The sequence below is a fragment of the Acomys minous genome, assembly GCF_964271855.1.
Source record: "Acomys minous genome assembly, chromosome: 4".
NCBI classification, from domain to species: domain Eukaryota; kingdom Metazoa; phylum Chordata; class Mammalia; order Rodentia; family Muridae; genus Acomys; species Acomys minous.
Window position 1 is genome coordinate 129,760,143 of NC_140486.1, and position 19,285 is coordinate 129,779,427.

General features: G+C 49.1%; 1 protein-coding gene across 2 annotated transcripts in view; it reads left to right on the forward strand.

Annotated features, from left to right (window-relative positions):
• Window positions 1-19,285, forward strand: part of L3MBTL4 (L3MBTL histone methyl-lysine binding protein 4) — a 276,348-nt gene that overhangs the window by 233,649 nt on the left and 23,414 nt on the right. The window lies entirely within an intron of this gene.

The following is a 19,285-nucleotide window of genomic DNA, read 5'->3' on the forward strand; positions in this document are numbered from 1 at the left end:
GGGGCCTGCCTGGAGTGTGGCTGGCATTCCCACTGATACTGCTGTTTCCTTTGCTAGTGGCACAGTTTGCTAATGCCTTCTCGGTTGTGGGTGGGGGGCCCTGTGTCTACTTCTCCATGTCTGAGAGGACTCCATGGGGCTTGGGCTTCTGCGGGTCTCGTGCATGCTGCAGCAGTCTCCATGAGTTCCTCATATGTTTGGAAGTCTTGTGTCTGGAAGGCGGTTTTCTTAGAGTCATCTGCCACTCCGACAACCTTTCTGCCTCCTCTTCTGCATAGACATCCCCAGCCCCGGGAGCAAGAGTTTGACAAAGGCATCTCACGTAGGACTGAGGGCTCTAAAGTCTCTCACTGTCCCCACACTGTTCAGCTGTGGGTCACTGTGCTCACTGCCATCTGCTGCGAGAGGGAGCCTCTGTGACGATGGCTAAGTGGCACATGGATCCGTGGGTATAGGAGTGTGCCCGGAGGACTCATTTTATCGCTGTGCTCCTTGGCTCTCAGGCTCTTGTTTCTTGCATGTTTTCTTTCCTTTTCTTTTTCTTTTTTTTTTTTTTACTGAGGAACGTCCATAATCTTGAGCACACGCGCGCATGCACGCACACACACACACACACACACACACACACACACACGACTAGTTCAGCAGGATGAGAGGAAGTGTGCACGGCCTTTTCTTTAATGATGAGTGTGTCCTATGAGAGTAGCGGACCCACATGCTCCTCCCATACTTCTACATGAGACATGAGGCAGCTCCGTCCTGCTTTAACAAGAGCAATGCTTACCATGGTGAGCTGCCTGGAAAACGCACTGTTGTTTGGGAGAGGGCAACACATTTATCTTTATAGGCAGCAAAGGCATTTTTTTTTTTTTTGAGAATGGTGTTTAAGCTGGGCCCAATGCAATGAGTGACATTTCAATGAATATGAATAAAGTTCCTAGTGGCAGCATTGGACATCAAAGCTCAGTGTCAGAGCGGTACTGCCTGTTTGAGTGCAGGGCAGTGGGACACAGGGAATGCAGCCTTGGGCGGCAGGCAGGCTGTGAGACCTGGGGCTCCACACTGAGGAGTGTTCTGCCTGTCCTGCAGTTGGGGGCAGAGTTTAGGAAGTCACTTTATCTCAGTGTGTAGCTTGTTTGCTTACCATTTTGTTTGGTTTTGAAGGGATGGTGCGGTTGTAGTTATGCAGGTTGCAGAGGGGGAAATAGAAGATTCTGGAGGCCGTGTCGGGCCATCGTGGCTGTCGGTGGGGCAGGATGCTAACAGCTAGAACCAACGAGACGTTGACTTCTACATGACCCTGAAAAAGTAGAAAACAGAAAAGGCTAAGAAACCCATCTACCCTTTGTGTCATAAGAACCAGCTAACTATAAGAAGTCCCCTCCCCCTAGTGTGACTTTACAGGACACTCAATGGGGGAGGGCTGGTGTCCTGGGTCAGGCAGACACAGCCTTCTGAATACCTATTCACTCTCCATAAGGGACTACATCCGCTGTTTCATCAAACAGGGACAAGAAGCTTGTCAAACTGCCTGTGACTAGTTGTCTCCATCCAGGCACCCCTAACCTGAGGCTCAGCATCAGCTGAGTTAGTGAAGAGGCTTTCAGTAAGGACTCTGAGAAAACAGCCTAGCCCCAGGGTATAGCCTGAGCTACCAAGACAGCGTGCCTCTTTCCACTCTGTGTTTTCTTCCCAGGCTTCCGCGTATGTCCCCAGCCTTGGTGGAAGCCTCTCCCTATTCCAGCAGCCTCTCTTCCCCCTCCCCCCTCAATAACCTTGCCTCACACAGTCTTTCCTTCCCTGGTTTTCATTTGACAGACACAGCATCACTGAACCTGGTCAGTGGTTGGATGAAAATTTGGGGATGAGAAGAGAGGGAAGAGTCAAGCTGGGCTGAGAATGGGAGCCTGGGCAGCCTGCTGAGCAAGAGGGACACCATCTCCTCTCTGTGCCTGCTTCCTGCCTGCGGTTTTATATGGCGAATTCCTCTATTTTAATTTTTGGAAGGAAAGTACAGCTAAAGAAAAAAAAATCACCGTGGTCCCCGTACCTAGGGACGCTTCCAGCTGAATTAGTTTCTTTATGCAATCCCCAAACACCACACATCCACAAATATTGGTGTCAATGAAAATTTCTTTAATTATTTACCTTATTTTTGAAATTATAATAATGTTGTAGAAAAGAGAAAGGCTATTAATATTTACTGTTAATCTGTATATTATTACAGTGGTTATTATCTGTCCAGCTATCACACAATAAAAGACACAGACACCTGATAGATTTCTAATGGGGTCTGAGCTACCTCGCCATCTCTCAGTCCCCCATGTCCTTTGTTCTAACCGTTCCTACCTGGGCTGCTTCCCACTCCAAATACTGTAAACACTTGCACATTCTTTCCATTTGGGCTGCTTCTCTCCAGCCATGCAGGTCCTCAGCGTGAACCCCAGGCGGCCACATGGTTCTTCTTTGCTAACCCACGGCCGTCTTCACTTCCTTCTTCTCTCTATTACCTGTCTGCCCCCTTCCCATCATCCTTCTGCCCCTTCCCATCATCCTTCTGCCCCTTCCCATCATCCTTCTGCCCCTTCCCACCATCCTTCTGCCCCTTCCCATCATCCTTCTGCCCCTTCCCACCATCCTTCTGCCCCCTTCCCACCATCCTTCTGCCCCCTTCCCATCATCCTTCTGCCCCCTTCCCATCATCCTTCTGCCCCTTCCCATCATCCTTCTGCCCCTTCCCACCATCCTTCTGCCCCTTCCCATCATCCTTCTGCCCCTTCCCATCATCCTTCTGCCCCTTCCCACCATCCTTCTGCCCCTTCCCACCATCCTTCTGCCCCTTCCCACCATCCTTCTGCCACTTCCCACCATCCTTCTGCCCCCTTCCCACCATCCTTCTGCCCCCTTCCCACCATCCTTCTGCCCCCTTCCCATCATCCTTCTGCCCCCTTCCCACCATCCTTCTGCCCCCTTCCCACCATCCTTCTGCCCCCTTCCCACCATCCTTCTGCCCCTTCCCATCATCCTTCTTCCCCCTTCCCATCATCCTTCTGCCCCTTCCCACCATCCTTCTGCCCCTTCCCATTATCCTTCTGCCCCTTCCCATCATCCTTCTGCCCCTTCCCATCATCCTTCTTCCCCCTTCCCACCATCCTTCTGCCCCTTCCCACCATCCTTCTGCCCCTTCCCATCATCCTTCTGCCCCCTTCCCATCATCCTTCTGCCCCTTCCCACCATCCTTCTGCCCCCTTCCCATCATCCTTCTGCCCCTTCCCACCATCCTTCTGCCCCTTCCCACCATCCTTCTGCCCCCTTCCCATCATCCTTCTACCCCTTCCCACCATCCTTCTGCCCCCTTCCCATCATCCTTCTGCCCCTTCCCACCATCCTTCTGCCCCCTTCCCATCATCCTTCTGCCCCCTTCCCATCATCCTTCTGCCCCCTTCCCACCATCCTTCTGCCCCTTCCCATCATCCTTCTGCCCCCTTCCCATCATCCTTCTGCCCCTTCCCACCATCCTTCTGCCCCCTTCCCATCATCCTTCTGCCCCCTTCCCATCATCCTTCTGCCCCCTTCCCACCATCCTTCTGCCCCTTCCCATCATCCTTCTGCCCCTTCCCACCATCCTTCTGCCCCCTTCCCATCATCCTTCTGCCCCCTTCCCATCATCCTTCTGCCCCCTTCCCATCATCCTTCTGCCCCCTTCCCACCATCCTTCTGCCCCCTTCCCACCATCCTTCTGCCCCTTCTCATCATCCTTCTGCCCCTTCCCATCATCCTTCTGCCCCCTTCCCATCATCCTTCTGCCCCCTTCCCATCATCCTTCTGCCCCCTTCCCACCATCCTTCTGCCCCTTCCCATCATCCTTCTGCCCCTTCCCATCATCCTTCTGCCCCCTTCCCATCATCCTTCTTCCCCCTTCCCATCATCCTTCTGCCCCCTTCCCATCATCCTTCTGCCTCCTTCCCATCATCCTTCTGCCCCCTTCCCATCATCCTTCTGCCCTCCAAGCCCACGAACTTTAGCTCCACCCACTGTGCTTCTGACCTGCCCTGGTGTGTAGGCACGTTTATTCAGTCCATCAGGGATAATTTTGGAGGCAAGGTGACAGACTGGTATGCGTGACGGACTGCTGGTAGAACAGTACGAATCTAGGGTGCGGGGTGGCGGGCAAGTGCTCACCACTCAGATAGACAGCACCAGACTGTGCTGTATCAGAATGCAACTACATCACTTCGCTCTTCCCTTTCCTCCTTCCAAATCCTCCCATACACCTCCCCTTGCTCTCTTTGAAATTCATGGCCTCTATTTTTTTATTAATTGTTACATACCTGTATGTTTATGTATATACGTGAATATTCCTAAACACAACCTGCTCCGTCTGCACAGTGTTACTTGGATGTCTCTATCCTTTTGTAAACATACGAGTATTTGGGATCTAGAGAGCCCCCAGCTCTGCCCAGGTAGTTCTAGGATGTCCCCGCTGCCCCTGGGCCCCTGCCAGTCTCCAGCTTGGCGTGGTCGCTGATCACATCTGGATTCCAGGTCGTTGGTTAGAAGTGCTTAGTATCCCAGGTGCTTTGTCCTCTGCACCTGTGCCAGCCCACCGCTAACAACGCGTCACACCTGGCTGGTCCCCCAGAAAAGCCCCCTTATCATGAAAATGGAAAATTCAAACTACCTATCGGAGTTATACATTGTGGCCTTCTAAAATCATCCATCTTACTCTGAGAGAGAGTAGGGAGTGGTTGCCAGGGTCTTCAAAGGGCAAGGCTGAGACGGAGGAGGGGTAGGCAGACTCCGCAGCAGGAATGGTCTGCTGCTGTCTGCTGCAGAAGATTTCAGAACAGCTAAAGCGGTGGGTGTGTCAGTCACCCTGATTTGAACATTTGGCGAGGTGTACATGTAACCAAACCTCACGTCGTATAGCAAACACAGTCTGCAGTTACTTTGTCAGTTTGAATTGTTATAAATAATCAAATCCCGTGGACCCGACTCTTTCTCAAGCCTCCCTGCGCCTTATCTGTGACCCTGTGAGTTGTGTCCCTCTGTGACCTCACTCATGCCCCTGAACTTGTCCTGACAGCTTTGGGAGCTGTCTTCTGAGTCTCCCCCCAGTTCTCCAGCAGAGGGAGGGGCGTCCTCAGTGGCAGCAAAGGGACTGTTGAGACTTCCTGAAAGCCTGTGAAGCAAGGGCTGACGCACGTTAAGACAACTCAGCAACCTGTTCTGTCTGCCACAAACATAGCTGGAGTCTGGGGTTTTTTATTTTTCTTAGTTTTCACAAGTGGGACTTTCATATTTAACAAGTGCTATAGTTTGAATCTGGATTTGGAATGTTACCCAGAAGGCTTCTTTCCTATCCCATCATGCTGTTGGAAAGTGATGGGCCGTTCAGGGAGATGATGCACCGTGAAAGGAGATCAGGTCCTCAGGCTGTCCCCTGGGACAGAACACTGGGCAGCATCTTTTCCTTTTTGTCTGCGTCCTGTTGTCACACCTAGCACTTCCCCATTACCCGTGAGTCCACACACCCAGTGGCAATGGAGCCAAATAATTTTGTATAAAACTTCTGAAATCATGAAGTTAAATAAATGTCTCTTCCCTTTTAAGTTGAATATTTCAACTGTTTTTGTCACAGTGAGTGAAAGATGACCAACACAATGGGACGTCTTGTAAATAACTTCAAAAATGCTCTCTCTGTGATACACTGAATTTAACTTTAAAATGTGCCCAGGTTTCAGTCCTTGCCTCCCTCAGGAGTAGAGCTGAAACAGCATCACAGTGCAGTGGGACACACATGAGAAGAAAGTTTGCTTTAATCAAATCCAGGGGCCACTGCTGTGCTATTTTCCGAGCCCTTGATTACATCTTTCCCTCACGTAGCCCTGCTTTGCCCGGCGGCATCTATAAAAGGCACACAGAGTAGCTTTCAGACCCGTGTATCACACTCCCTGTCTGGTGCTCTCTCAGCATACTGTTCCCCTTGCACTTCGAACATTAAGCCGTGTACACTTTGGAGAGCACTAGGTCCCTGGGATGGCCCTCTTGCCGCAATACCCAAATCTAAGTAACTCAGAATCGGTGGTAAGGAGGCGTGTCACAGTTTGGGATGATTATAGGTGGATATATAATGTATATAAAGGTAGGTACATAAATATATGGCATCTAAATGTGAAACACAATATCGTGGCTTTTTGCATAGAGGAGAAAGTCAGCTATTTCAAGGCTAATCCAAAACATACAACTGGTACCAGTAGACAGCCGTGTCAGGGGGCGGAAGGGCTCCTGCTGAGGAAGAACTCAGCTACCTCTCCTGACATCCTAGACATACTCAGGTAAAGCATTGTATCGGTCAGCTTCCTGCCGCTGTAGCAGAGTGCCCATGAAAAGGAAGGCCGGTCTGAGGGCACAGATGAGCACTTCAGAACTTCCCTGTGTCCAGTCCTCGGCATCTCTGGCAGGAGGGGAGACTTGCTTTAGTTCAGAGTTTTGGAGACCCCAGTCCATAATCAGTATTGATCACTTTGGGCCTATACATGATGATGAGGGAGTTGGTAAAAGAAAAAAAAATGCTTACCTTTTCATAGCTGGGAAAGGAAGAGGGGGATCCAGGTCCCAGTGTCACCTCCTCGGAAGACACGGCTAAGTTTTACCAGCTCCTAACAGCTCCTTGGCTAACATTTAAACCTTTAGCCTTTGTGCTGGTTGGGAAACACTGAGGATGCAAACCACACCAAGGGAATGGCAGGGTGCTCACTTGACAGAGATGCTTGGCCTTTTTCCAAATGGCATCTTACACCCATGTCAGTACCCAGGTTTCCCCCTCCCAAGAAGACAGACCAGCACAGGGGTTGACCGCATCCCTCCGACGCTGCCTCTGCTACCCAAGAAGTCTGTGATCCTGGGTAGCTTATCTACCCATCACCTCCAGGGCTTCTCCATAATGGAGCTCACAATTTCAACAAGTTAATATTTTGGGGAAAAAGATCCTAGAACCAGAGTGACAGGTGCAAAGTGAGTGCCGTGTGGTGATTCCTCAGATGTAAACTGGGTACCCAAAAGATACTGCGAATCTTTTCTCAGTGCGTTGTATGTGCTCCTGTGTGTGTGCATGTGTGCATGTGTGTGTGTGTGTGTGTGTGTGTGTGTGTACACTAAGATGCTAACCAGACCCTCAATATGCAACCAAAAGCAAGAGGGAGCTGCCTTTTCTGCAGCTCACTCCTGTCTCGAAGACTGGAGCAGATTTCCAGCAGGCAGCCCAGAGAGGCACATTTATGACAAGATAGATGCATGAGCCCTGACTTGCCACAGCATTGAGAAGCCTCTAATGAAGGCTTCAAGGAGGCGCCTTCAACTTCCAGTCCAAGGAGGAAGAGCTCTGGCCAATGGTCCAGCATCCTCTGCTGGCTAAGGCTATGGTGATTTGAGCCTAGCTCCTAATTCATTCGTTCATTCATTCATTCGTGCATTATACCCCACAAGCAAGCTAGTCTGAAACCTCTAAATACTAAACTATGTATACGTTTCAACTTCACCCATAAAGGAATTTGTTCACTTAGAAGAATATGTAAGCTTTCCAAGTGACTAAGCAATGTCCCATTGTTACCATGTTATAATCATACTCACGTCTTCTGAGAGTGTTTATTACTTGATGATCGTTACTTGTTGTAAATTGACACCAAACTGTAATTAGGCCTAATCCTAAAATAATATAAACCAAACAAAAAGTAACTTGCTTTAAACAGCTTGTCCAAGTTTGGGTTAAAATGAAAAGTTCTTTCAGTACCCAAAGCATGGGCATATTCTTTCAAATTCTATCATTTTGAAAAGCTGGTTTTTTTTTTTTAATTTAATGTACAGAGGGAAGGTGTCGTTCTGAGCATGTTTTCCCTAGGCAGAGTTTTATTCACATTGTATGTGGAAAATTCACTCTGTTTGAAAAGGCGTGATGTCTTTGGAATTACTTGAATGGAGACTGCGTGTGTCTCTATGGAGATGCGCATGTGGAAGTAATGTGTGGGAAAAAGGATGGGGTGACAGGCTTCTTGCCCCGTATACCCTGAGGCAAGCCTAACAAATAGACATGCCTCAGGCCTAGTGTGGGCTTCCTAGAACCACAGGACCCAGCTGGCTGCCCACCACACTCATTTTACGCTCAGTACCACACTGCACTTCTACATGCTTTGTCCCCAGAGAGATCTTTCCAGAGTCTAAGTCTCTTAGCCTTCCCCATGCATGAAGAGCTACCACAGTCCCCTTGAGACTGAGGGCTGGGTTCATGGTGCTTGGTGAGTTCTGGCGATGTCACGGTCTGCACCCACCTGCCCTCCGGTCTCATGGTTCACACTTTCTGACTAGCCTCTTCTCACCTCAGATATACCACACGGCTCCCATAACTCTGCAGGGAGATGTCCCTCTGCCCTGGAGGTGCCAAGGCCCATCACCACACAAGCTTCCATCCCCCTAAGGGCCAGCTCAAAAATCCCACCCTTCAGATAGTCTCTCCCCCTCTGAGTTCAGAACATGCCTCCACCTCTGTGTTTATTACATTGCTGCAACTAACCCCTCCATCCTGGATTTTCTCCTGGGACATGAGCTCATAACAACAAAGACAAGCCTGCTCTTGGTACCTCAAGAACCTGGATGGGCATCAGATGAGTGGACGCATTGTCAAGACCTGGTGCGCAGGGCTGAGCAATGGAGGGGCCTGTTCCCTTGCTCGAGTAAGAGCTAGGGTATGAAGAGTGTTACATAAGGCCTTAGGCAACGCGGGGTACCAAGTGACTACCTTATCATGTGACGTATGGAGAGCCATTAGCAGTCCTCGAACAGAACTGAATACGTCAATAGCAAAGCCCTATGCGTTTTTGAGGGGTGCGTAAAAGACAGACTCTGCCCTAAAGACACTTGGTGCCCACCCACTGGGTGCTGTGGAAGGGGATTAAAAGCCCTGTGTGGGGGTGGAAGGTACCTGGAGCCAGAACAGCCTGACGTTGGCGTCAGCCACTCCTAGAGAAGAGGAAAGAGCACCCAGGAGTCTTAGCCGCCTTTCTGGACACTGTGACCAAGGAAACTTAGAAAAGGAAGTGTGGAATCCGGGTGCTAGACACTAGGACCGTAGATGCAGGTAGCATGGCAGCAGACAGGCAGCCGGGGCGCTGGACCACTCGCTGAGAACGTACACCTCTTTCCTTGTTTGCTTTTTGGCTTTGTTCTTTCCAGACAGGGTTTCCCTGCGTAGCCCTGGCTGTCCTGGGACTCACTCTGTAGCCCAGGCTAGCCTGAAACTCGGGGATCCGCCTGCCTCTGCCTCTCGATTGCTGGGATTAAAGGCGTGTGTCGCCACCGCCACCTCCGCCGCTGCCGCCACTACCACCACCACCCAGCTGAGAATTTATGTCTTGATCCACGAACATAAGCAGAGCAAGTTAACTGGGAATCGCACTAGTCCTTTGGAAACCCAAAGCTCATCCGGTCCCCAGTGGAATGGGGGGTGGTGGGGGTGGGGGATGGGGGTGAGGGAGTGGGTACCCCAGAGTCCAGGGGCTAGGCATGAGGCCCAGGAGTAAGGCAGAAAGACAGAGATATAGATGAGAAAATGCGGAGAAAGAAAGACGATATTTATCTAAACTTGAGTACAATATGCTTTATGCTGCTGCCCCGCAGTCTTCGCATTCACAACTCATTGCTGTAGCACACCCAGGTACCCTTGGTGAACACCCGAACAATCCGTGCAGAATAAAGCCACCAAACTCTGAAGCAGGAAGGAACCAAGCTCTCTGCTGGGCTTCCAGGACTCAGAATTCATCCTAAATCCCCATGTGGCCTTGAGTTTATCTGTGCTGTCTAAAACAAGACATTTCACGGAGGAGGAAGGTAAGGGCTCATAGAAGTTAAGCCACATGCCCAGGGTCACACAGCTTGACTCTGATCTATGAGACTGGGACTCGGGTCTACGTGGTTCCACATCTCATGTTTTCCCAGTTCACCTTAATGTGCTTCGGGCAAAATAGAATAAATGCTCATGGCAGAAATGCACGCTGTTATGGGAAAGTCTGTCGGGCGTCTTTATTCCAGCCAAGAAAACACAGAGAAATTAAAGCCTTCCTAAAAATGGCGTGAGACAGTACTAAATGGCACGGATGCTTCTCCTCCTGGGTGCTTTATCGCTGTGAAGTCTCTCTGTCTGGTAAAGACAACGTTTGCTGTCCTAGGTTGCTCGTAGCTCAGCCTTAGCTCATTCTCATTTAACTAGAAGGATCTATTGCTACCCATGAACATGAGCAAAATTAACAACTATGGGTGTTGGGAGCATAGATTCCCCTTTGCCTACACCAGCCCCTTGGATATGGCAGCAGGTGATTCTGTCTTTGCATCTAAATTCCATTTGTTCTGCTTTACTAAGGATGAGGCCTTCCCGTCTACAGCCTAGCTTCTGTACATCGCAGAGGCTCCCTCCTGAGAAAGCAGCATACCACACACTGCCTCATTGTACCGCAGTTCTCTTCAGGTTTCTCCCCCGGACCCTGTGAACTGAAGGCTCTCAGAAGTCTTTGCCCAGGTACGGGAGCAAGGGTAGTGCTACTGCGGTGGCTGCTGGTCTCACAGATTTGTCTTCTGTTGGAGAACTGGAAAGTTGACAGTGCACAAAGGCCATGACTTTCTTTGACTTCCCAACAGGAAGTATCACCGGGGTCTTGGCACTGCCATCTTGTCATCTTGACAGTGTCCCTGGTCAGTCTCTCCACATCACACTTTGACTTATCTCCCTCTTTCCTGATCTCCCACAGCCAAATGCATGTGAGCCAAACCTCTCCCCCATGACATGCAGAGCCCTTGCTCTGAGCCGCCTCAGCTTTTCCTGAGCCCGACAGGGAGGGCTCATGATTAATCTACCGCCACTTGATGATGGCCTCTTCTCCCCCACTGTGAAGCCACAGTTTCCTTTCTCCCAACCATGCCTTCTGATGATGGTCCCAAGATATCCAAAATGGTTCATTCCCTCTGCCTCCTATCTGGTGTCTCCTAGTTCCTGGTGTGTGCCGGGTGACCAAGGCGCTGCCCTTCCTTCACGTTGCCACAGCTCTTCGTGTCACCACCACAGTCTGACAGGACTCTGTTCTCTGTGATGACTTCCTCTAAGGTATTGTTTCCAAAGGCACCGCCCTCTAGAGACTGTGGCCAGTTGACTTAACATCCCTGGAGACCCTGTGATTATCACAGAACCAGCTCCCAGCACCACAGACTGCACATGGGGCAAATCCTCAGGTAAGCAGTGTGGCCCAGCGCAGCCTAAAAAGCAGCTACACACTCAGGGTCAGGCAGCTGGACACAAAAAAAGGTGGCGGCCTTACTTCTGTTTGTTGTACAGTAGACCTGCTTTTATAGAGCTGCACTGCCCTTCGTTCCTCCAGAATTTTTATTGTAACAATGTAACTTTCATTGTTATGTTCTGTGAAATACTACTAAGCGTCTAATTATCCAATGCAGGTTTATCTATAATACTTACAAAATAATTTTCTAGACACTGATTCTTGTAGCCTTCTGCACATATGTATGGTCTTATGCTCATAAGCACAGTAGCATGCTTGTGCAGAGACCGTTCACTGGCGTGTTGTAGGCTACGTAGTCACGTGTGATTATTTGAACAAAGCAATTTTCATAAAACTTTAATTCACTGCAAACATTTACAAACCAAGAGATTTTTTTTCCCCGTTCACAGCAGATTTCTGCATTCAGCTGAAAACTGAGCTGTACCAGGTCCATGCTCCTGATAGTGAGAGGCGGGAGCCAGGGGCTCTTCTAAGAGTCAACTTTACCTCCAGTTCCCTGCTGGCCCAACACTGTTGTCTTTACATGAGAATTGGCCTCTGTAGAACCCACATGAGGACCAAGAATCTCAGCGGCCAGCCGTCCTGGCTCTTTCCTAGTTCCTTGTTCCCTTCTGGTTACTCTTCCCTCTGGACTTTCACACAGAAGCACCTCTATTCCTCTTCCCGAAAGGAGTGAGGAAGTAAATGGTGGTTAGTAACGACAGGGCAGGACCCTTGGCGAAGACTGGGACAGCGTGGGCACTGTCACAATGAAAATATCTGTAACTGATTATAACCCAACTTGATAACCTATGACCCACACTGAGTGCCACTTACAAACACCACAGTGTGTCAAAGTAAGTTTTAAAACCTACCTAAGAAAACATACCTAATATCTGCACATCAATAAGATTTATGTTGACACCTCGTTGCTGCGGGCTGTGGTGCCCAATCATTGTGTTCAGTGGCCTTACAATTACTCTCTAATCTATAGAAAGAGTGGACCAAACAAATAAGTGATGTAAGCAAGATTACTTTTGAAAAAAAACACCTTATAGAAGCTAATTCTTTTATTTAAATTACAAATGCTGAACTAAGCTAAGTCGCCTTCTGAATTTTTTATTTTAAGTTGAAAGATATCAGTCATTGGGAACTGTGACTCGGGCCCCTCCCACTGTTGTGGAATGGTTTTTATTGCCTTTTCTGTTAACGCACACCTTGAAATCCTATTTGTGCTTTAATTACTTTAAGATAATTAGTCGTAGTGCTGAAACCCAGCTTTTGTGCCATGCAAGGATATCCTTAGAGGATGAATTCCGCTGATGCTGCTGCTAAGCCTGCCACACAACACCCAGTGCCAGGGCTTGCTACCATTTGGCAGGGTCCCTACTGAAGTCTCTGCCATTTCAGGAAGATCTTCATTAGGGGCTCTGACAGGTACCACAGATATCCATTCCGCAGCTTTGATCAGAATCAACAATTGTGATTTCTAATAGCTCACAATGTTTGATAGTTATGTAATAGTGTCTCATTGTTGGCTATAATATTCACTGGCTATGTCCATGGGTCAGAGTGAATACATAGCTAATAGGAAATTTTTCCTTTGCTTTTTAAGGGCGGGGGACAGGGGGTGGGGGACGGGGGGGGGGCCGGGGGAAGTACTTCAAGTTATCTTGATGAGTCTTCAGCTCACCAAGTCACATCAGGACTAAATGCATCCTCTTCCCCTGTGGTTTAGTGAGGTAACCCCATGGGGGGGGGCAATAGAGTCTACGTCAGAGTCATCCCCTGCTCCCCTTACTAGGGGACCCACATGAAGCCTGGGCTGCCCATGGACAATGTCTATAAGGGGCCTAGGTCCAGTCCACGCATGGTCCTTGGTTGGTGCTTCAGTCTCATAAAGCCCCCCTGGGCCCCAGTTAGTTGGCTCTGTTGGTCTCCCTTGTGGCACCTCTGTCACCTCTAGGTCCTTCTGTCCTTCCCCTGACTTCCACAAGGCTCCCTACACTTCACCCAATGTTTGATTGTGAGCCTTAGCGTCTGTTTCCAATCCACAGCTGGGCAGAGCCTCTCAGAGGACGGCACACAGGTTAGAAACCCACACCCTAATTCCTGGCCTATAAATCCAACTGGGACACAACCAGCAGAGCAGAGGTATTTAAAAAAAATATAGTCTAAAATGGAACTGAATGCAAATCTACAAGCAGTCTCTTGCCAGAGAAATCACTGGTATACTAGGTGGAGTGGCCTGCTTTATCAGTCTCATTGCTAAATCTCAAATCCTTCTCAGGGGGAGAAACGCTTTTCAGAAGTTCTGATTCCCACCTTTCCAGTAACCTACTTTTTAGTAGTTTTTGTTTGCTTTATAACTCACACTAAAAGGTAATCCAAGTGAGGGAGACGGCAGGAAAGAGAAGTGCTGGTCACATCACGGCGGAAGGCAGGGCGAGGGGGTGGAGCTAATGCCCAGGTGAGGTTTAGGAATGTCCTAATCGGCTCTGCCCGCAGTGGGTGGATGCCAAAGATAGAGAAGCGAAGTGCAGCTGGCTCCCAGGCCCTCCCGGGGCTAGTTTCTGAGGGCAGCCCCATGCTCCAGAGCATGAGGGAAGGTACAAGGCAGAAGTGTTAGGATTAACATGCATTTGTTCATTCTCACGTTTTTTAAATCCCTCTTAGAATGCCCTTTGTTCTCTCTGCTCCCTCACACCTCTGCATAACACATTTTTTTTCCCCACCGCCCCCTGCAAGTCAAGGAGGCGGGAAGAAGAGGAAAAGCTGGGGCCCTCAGAGCCTCCTGCGAGCAAAAAGGCAGATGCTCTGCCAGAGCCCCCAGGAGGCTCGCTCACCAGGAGCCTGATGTCAGCCTGCTCATCACTCTGACAGCAGGAGGGAGAGATCAGTGTCCTTGGCTGCTGGCTGTGGACGCATAAGCTCAGAGCTAAAGTGTGACCTTTGACCCAGCCAGCCCTAGCCAGACCAGGGTTCCTCTGCGTTTTCTCCTCCCTGGGGCCTCCTCCCCAGGAGCCCTGCTCCCCACTGCTCATACTTTAACCCCAGCTCTTCTGGGTTCTATGTCCTCTGAAACAGCGCCCCATCCAGGTCACACATGAAGATTTTTGTATCTCCTGAGAAGGTGAAGAATTCCCATGGCTCTCGGGCTCTACACCAAGTTTTCCCCGCTTGCTAACAATACTCCTGTACTATAAATGTTTAATTCGATAATAAAAGCAACACTGACATGAGACTCAGGCACATACGTTTAGCCAGGAATCTTCTTTCTGAATCCCAACGCTGTTGCCTCCTAGAAGATTTCTCAGGCGAACTCTCTTCTGTGCCTCTTTTTCTTCCTTGAAATTTCTTCTTCTGACATACAGCAGATGCCAGCTGAGGGCTGGCCTGTTTGGGATAAGCCCCCTTAGCCAAACTCAGACAAAGAGGCTTGGTTCTCTGCTGGGAATGGAGGCAGAGTTCCCCCCCTGCTTTCTTCACCTCCCTGGCCTCCACGGCTGTTCGGGTCAACCTTGGAATCCTCTCCTCAGCTTCCCCTGGTCCCCTCCTGTGTTCATCATCACCACTGCCTTGGCTTCAGGCCATCATGTGCCTCTTTCCCAGCTTGTGTTTCTCCTCTGCGTCTTCATCATGTGCCTAGCTCTCTCATCTGAACCCGGAGCAGTGAAGAGCTTTTTCACTTAAATTTCAGGACGGCTTATAAATACCCTGCTTAAGTTTCAGCTGGTGGGTACACATGATCATTACACCGTTGCTCTTTCCCGAGGTGCTATTCTGTGAAGCTCTGAGAAAGGAGAGCAAGTTTGAGAGTGATGCTTCCATATCATTATAGCAGGATACCATGAAGAGCAAGCAGAATTTCTAAAAAAAAAAAAAAACCAATATGATTATAACCAATAATCTATAACATCTTCCCAGGAAAACCCTCCTGGGGACACCTGGGTCATTATTCAGGATTCAAGAGCACTGAATGACAGAAGTAATTTCAGAAATAAGGTTCAGATCCACTCTCAATGATATCCTAGAATATCAGCAAGGGAGGAAAAAACAGGACAGAAGCAGCCACAGGTAGCTGCTCACAGACACTGCACTGAGATGGGCAAAGGCAGGCTCCTGTTAACACCCAAAGCCTGAAGCGGGATGGCTGCAGGATGGCTGAAAAGACCTTCCCCTAGAATACCCAGTCTCATAACTCATCTCCCTCAACAAAAATATTTTCTACAACTGTCTACTCTTCCATAACCTTTCATTTGGAACAAGAGGAAGCCTCCAAAGAGAAGCCTTGGCCAGCAGAGTGATACAGTCACAGACCCAGGAGGGCTAGCACTTAGTACTAGGCTCCCACAGCACAGGACCATCCTAAAAGTTCTGCTCCAGGGAGTCCTGCAGCATTTAAAAACATTTCAGGTGGTCCTACTATCCCAGGGTTGGATACAATTGAGAAATGCATACTCTTTTCTATCAGACTGAAGATGAGGGGCAGTTTTATTCCCTAGATATCCGCGCCCCATTATTTGGAAAGCAGGAGCGTGGCCTAAGCCTCAGAAACTTGTTGTTTCCGTGCATTTCAGGAGCATTTTCCTCCTCACCCCAGTGTCTGTCACTCTGCAGCCTTCTCCTCGGTACTGCCTCTTTCAGGTGCACTGCTAAGAGCTCCGAGGGATGGTTCTAAGTCTTCACCATCACCACCAGCAGGCTTTGAAAGCGTCATGGCAACACACCTGACTCACTCCTCTGCAAACAGCAGATTTAATAAAATTCCTTCACCCTCTAACTCTGTTTTTATTAAATTCTCACCACCCCCCCCACACACATACACACATAAATAGTAGCAGCTTGCCTTTGAGAGCTGACAGTTAAGAGTCTTGATGTCGCCTGAGGTGTTGGTGCTTACTACCTTGCCTTGTTTTGTGATTCATCAACAGAGACCTGGTCAGCCTGTGATGAGGGGGTCCCTTGGTACGCCCTCCCTCAAATGCGACTCCGTCCTAGGGACTCCACTTCCACGCTATCTTCCCGGGGAGAGTAAGCATGCAGAGAAAATTACCGATTCCAAATGCAGTTATTTTCAACAGCAATGGAAAGCAGGGTTTGAATACAAGTATCATTTGCTTGAGAAACGAGCTCACTGTATCATTACAAGTGAGGAGCCCGGTCACGTGGGCAACTGAAGGTCTTAATTTATGGCACCATGTTTCCTTCTGGTAGGAGTGTCTCAAGGCTCCCTGGGAGCTGCCTCCCCAGATTTCCATCTCCCTGTCATGCGTGGAAGTGAAAGCCTCCGGGGAAATGTTCATCTTTCCACGGAGGGCCCAAAGCTTTAACCCTTGTCCTCAGTTTCCTTTGCTTGTCGCTGAGGCAGCAACTGTGGTGAGATAAAGAAGTTACTAGAAGTGTGAGCTGGTGGTTGTGTTTACTAATACAATGTGTCCATTCTGTGGGAGGTACGGTAGACACTACTTGTCCCAGATGCCTGAATGGGGCTCATGATGCCCCTGCCTCAGCTTCCCCAGGTATAGGAGTGTATGCAGCCCTTGTTTGGCCCCACCCATCCTCTTCCTCTTCCTCTTCCTCTCCCGCACTGCACACATGGTACTTGGAGCTGAGATACCCACTGGCTCTTTTTTTTCTCAGATAGTGTGAATGTGCAAAACTAAAACCTTTAATAAATACATGCTGTAAGTCTACTCAGGTTAAAAGGTTCATCCTTCTCCTGATGTTTGTAAATTAACGGAGCACGCTCTTCAGAGTGCTCATCCAAAGAGCACGCTGTGGAGTTATCGGGGACGTTGTTAGGATCCCTGTTGTGGGTCGTGGAGTCCAGTCCTTTGAATGGCTTTAGTGGTTCCCCTGGATTGGTGCTTCCACATGAAATTCTAATTAGATGTGAACTTTATGCAAACTCTGAGTACCTATGCTAGTGGGTTATCAGGAAGAGACAAAACGCAACACTGGGTGTGTGCCTTGCTCAGCCAGCCTGAGCAGTAAGGTCCGCAAAGCTTGGGCCTTGCTACCCAGGATGAGAAAAGTGGGGGGGGGGGGGTCAGGCCTGAGACTCTTGCATGCATATGGATGGAGTTAATGTCTCCGTCAGCTGGACCCCACCCTTACGTAAGGGTTGTGATGGGTGCGAGACTGGACTCCACTCCTACGTAAGGGTTGTGGTGGGTGCGAGGCTGGCCCATGGTTCTCTTAACCCTCCGCCACCTTTTCTCTGTTTAATGTGATTATAACATGTAAAGATTTAGATGTGTTAGGTTTTTGGTGCTTTTCACTTTTTCAGATAGAACACATTTAAAGTTCCCTGTTTTCATAAATGCTGATATGTTGGAAAAGGTCAGACATATCATTTGTGCGTGTTGGCGTCTGGTGCTGTTTATTTAGAAGGGGAAATTGGAAGAGAGTAACTTCCTGAGGTTGAAATAGGGCTTCTGAACAGGCTTGAACCATAAGCCACAGTGCATAGACTCTTTTGCATGTTTTTTTTTTTTAATTTCAGTTCCGAACAAGTCAGATGTCTTTAAAACTTACATAATTCACTTTTTCCATAATTCCAATATTTTCTAAAGGATAGGCTAAAGCCTTTAAGATATTTTAAAAATATAATTTCTTCTGCCTAGAAAAGCAGTTTTAGCTTTATTTTCTCTTCTAACATTTACTGATCTTCACAGCTTGCTTCTGTAATTAGCAGACAATATGACCAGCCTGAGGAACCCAGAAGGCAGTAAGGCTGAGAGGTGAGAGGGTGGTGGTGAGCCCATGGCAGCACGTATAACCTAGAAAGCAATAAAAGAGTCTCATCAAAAACTCAGGTGCAGCGTTGGGGTGGGCGGCAGCTACAGTTGCCAGGGCTGTCGGCATCTGTCCTAGTGGATGCGGCAGGCAGCACCAACAAACCAAGGCCACTGGAGGAGCAGGCCCTCCTTTGTGTGTCTGTGTGTCTGGCAGTTCTGCAAAGCAGGAAAAACACTACAAATAAGCAGGATTCCTACAAAAAATAACGTGGCCAGGAAATGCCTTCTTTCATGAATCTGCCCAAAAGTGAAATGTGACAGAAGGCGTCAACTTTATTATTCCTAAGTTCTTAACAGAGCATCACAAGAAGGTTTGGCATACACGCAAGTGGTTATCCTGCTTAGTAGGTCATCCCTACCCAGTGCCCCAGACACAGGCTTTGGGGTCAGAAATGTTACACTGAAGCCTTGTGTGGGCAAAGTTAGTGTGGACTATTCTGCATTTTTATTAGGATATGATGTCGGTGAGGAAGCACCACTGTCAGAGGGGAAGAGCTCTGTGCGAGGCAGAGGGAACACCTGTACCTTGGACTTCCACTTGGACCACAGACAGATTTCTCTTCCTCTGTCTAGGAACACATCACCATGACCATGAAAGGAGCCCTTGGCCCCATGTGGGGATCAACATCTGTGCTGTTCTTGCTGCCAAGGAGCAAGGCAGCTCTCTGTGCCAGGGACAGATGAGAAGGGCGAGTCAAGGCCCTGCTCCCCAGCGTGGCAGGCATAGCAGTTAGGGTGGAGGCCGCCTCATGTCACCTGCCAGGCTCGCTTCTTCCCGTTGTTGTCAGAGGTCCTTCAAAGGCGTCTCAGGATGGGTCCTGGGAGAATCCTGGAATATGGCTATTTTGAGAAAAAAAATATGACACTGTCAGATGCGACCAACATCGCACCCTTGGATTGTTACTCTAGCCTCACACATTTAGACGGAAGCATGTGAGGCTCATGGTCAGAAGACACCTCAGGGAGAAGAGGCTCAACTTTGCCCAGTAGCCATTGCATGACTAAGACGCAAGCCTACCAGACTTCACAAAAGTACTGCTTTACACGTGTCAGATGATAAAAACTGTTCAGATCTACAGATGCAGGAGGCACACAGCTTGCTCCTCCCCCCTCGGATATGTGGATCCCGCTAAGAAGTCACCGTGGAGGAGAATAGCTATGTAA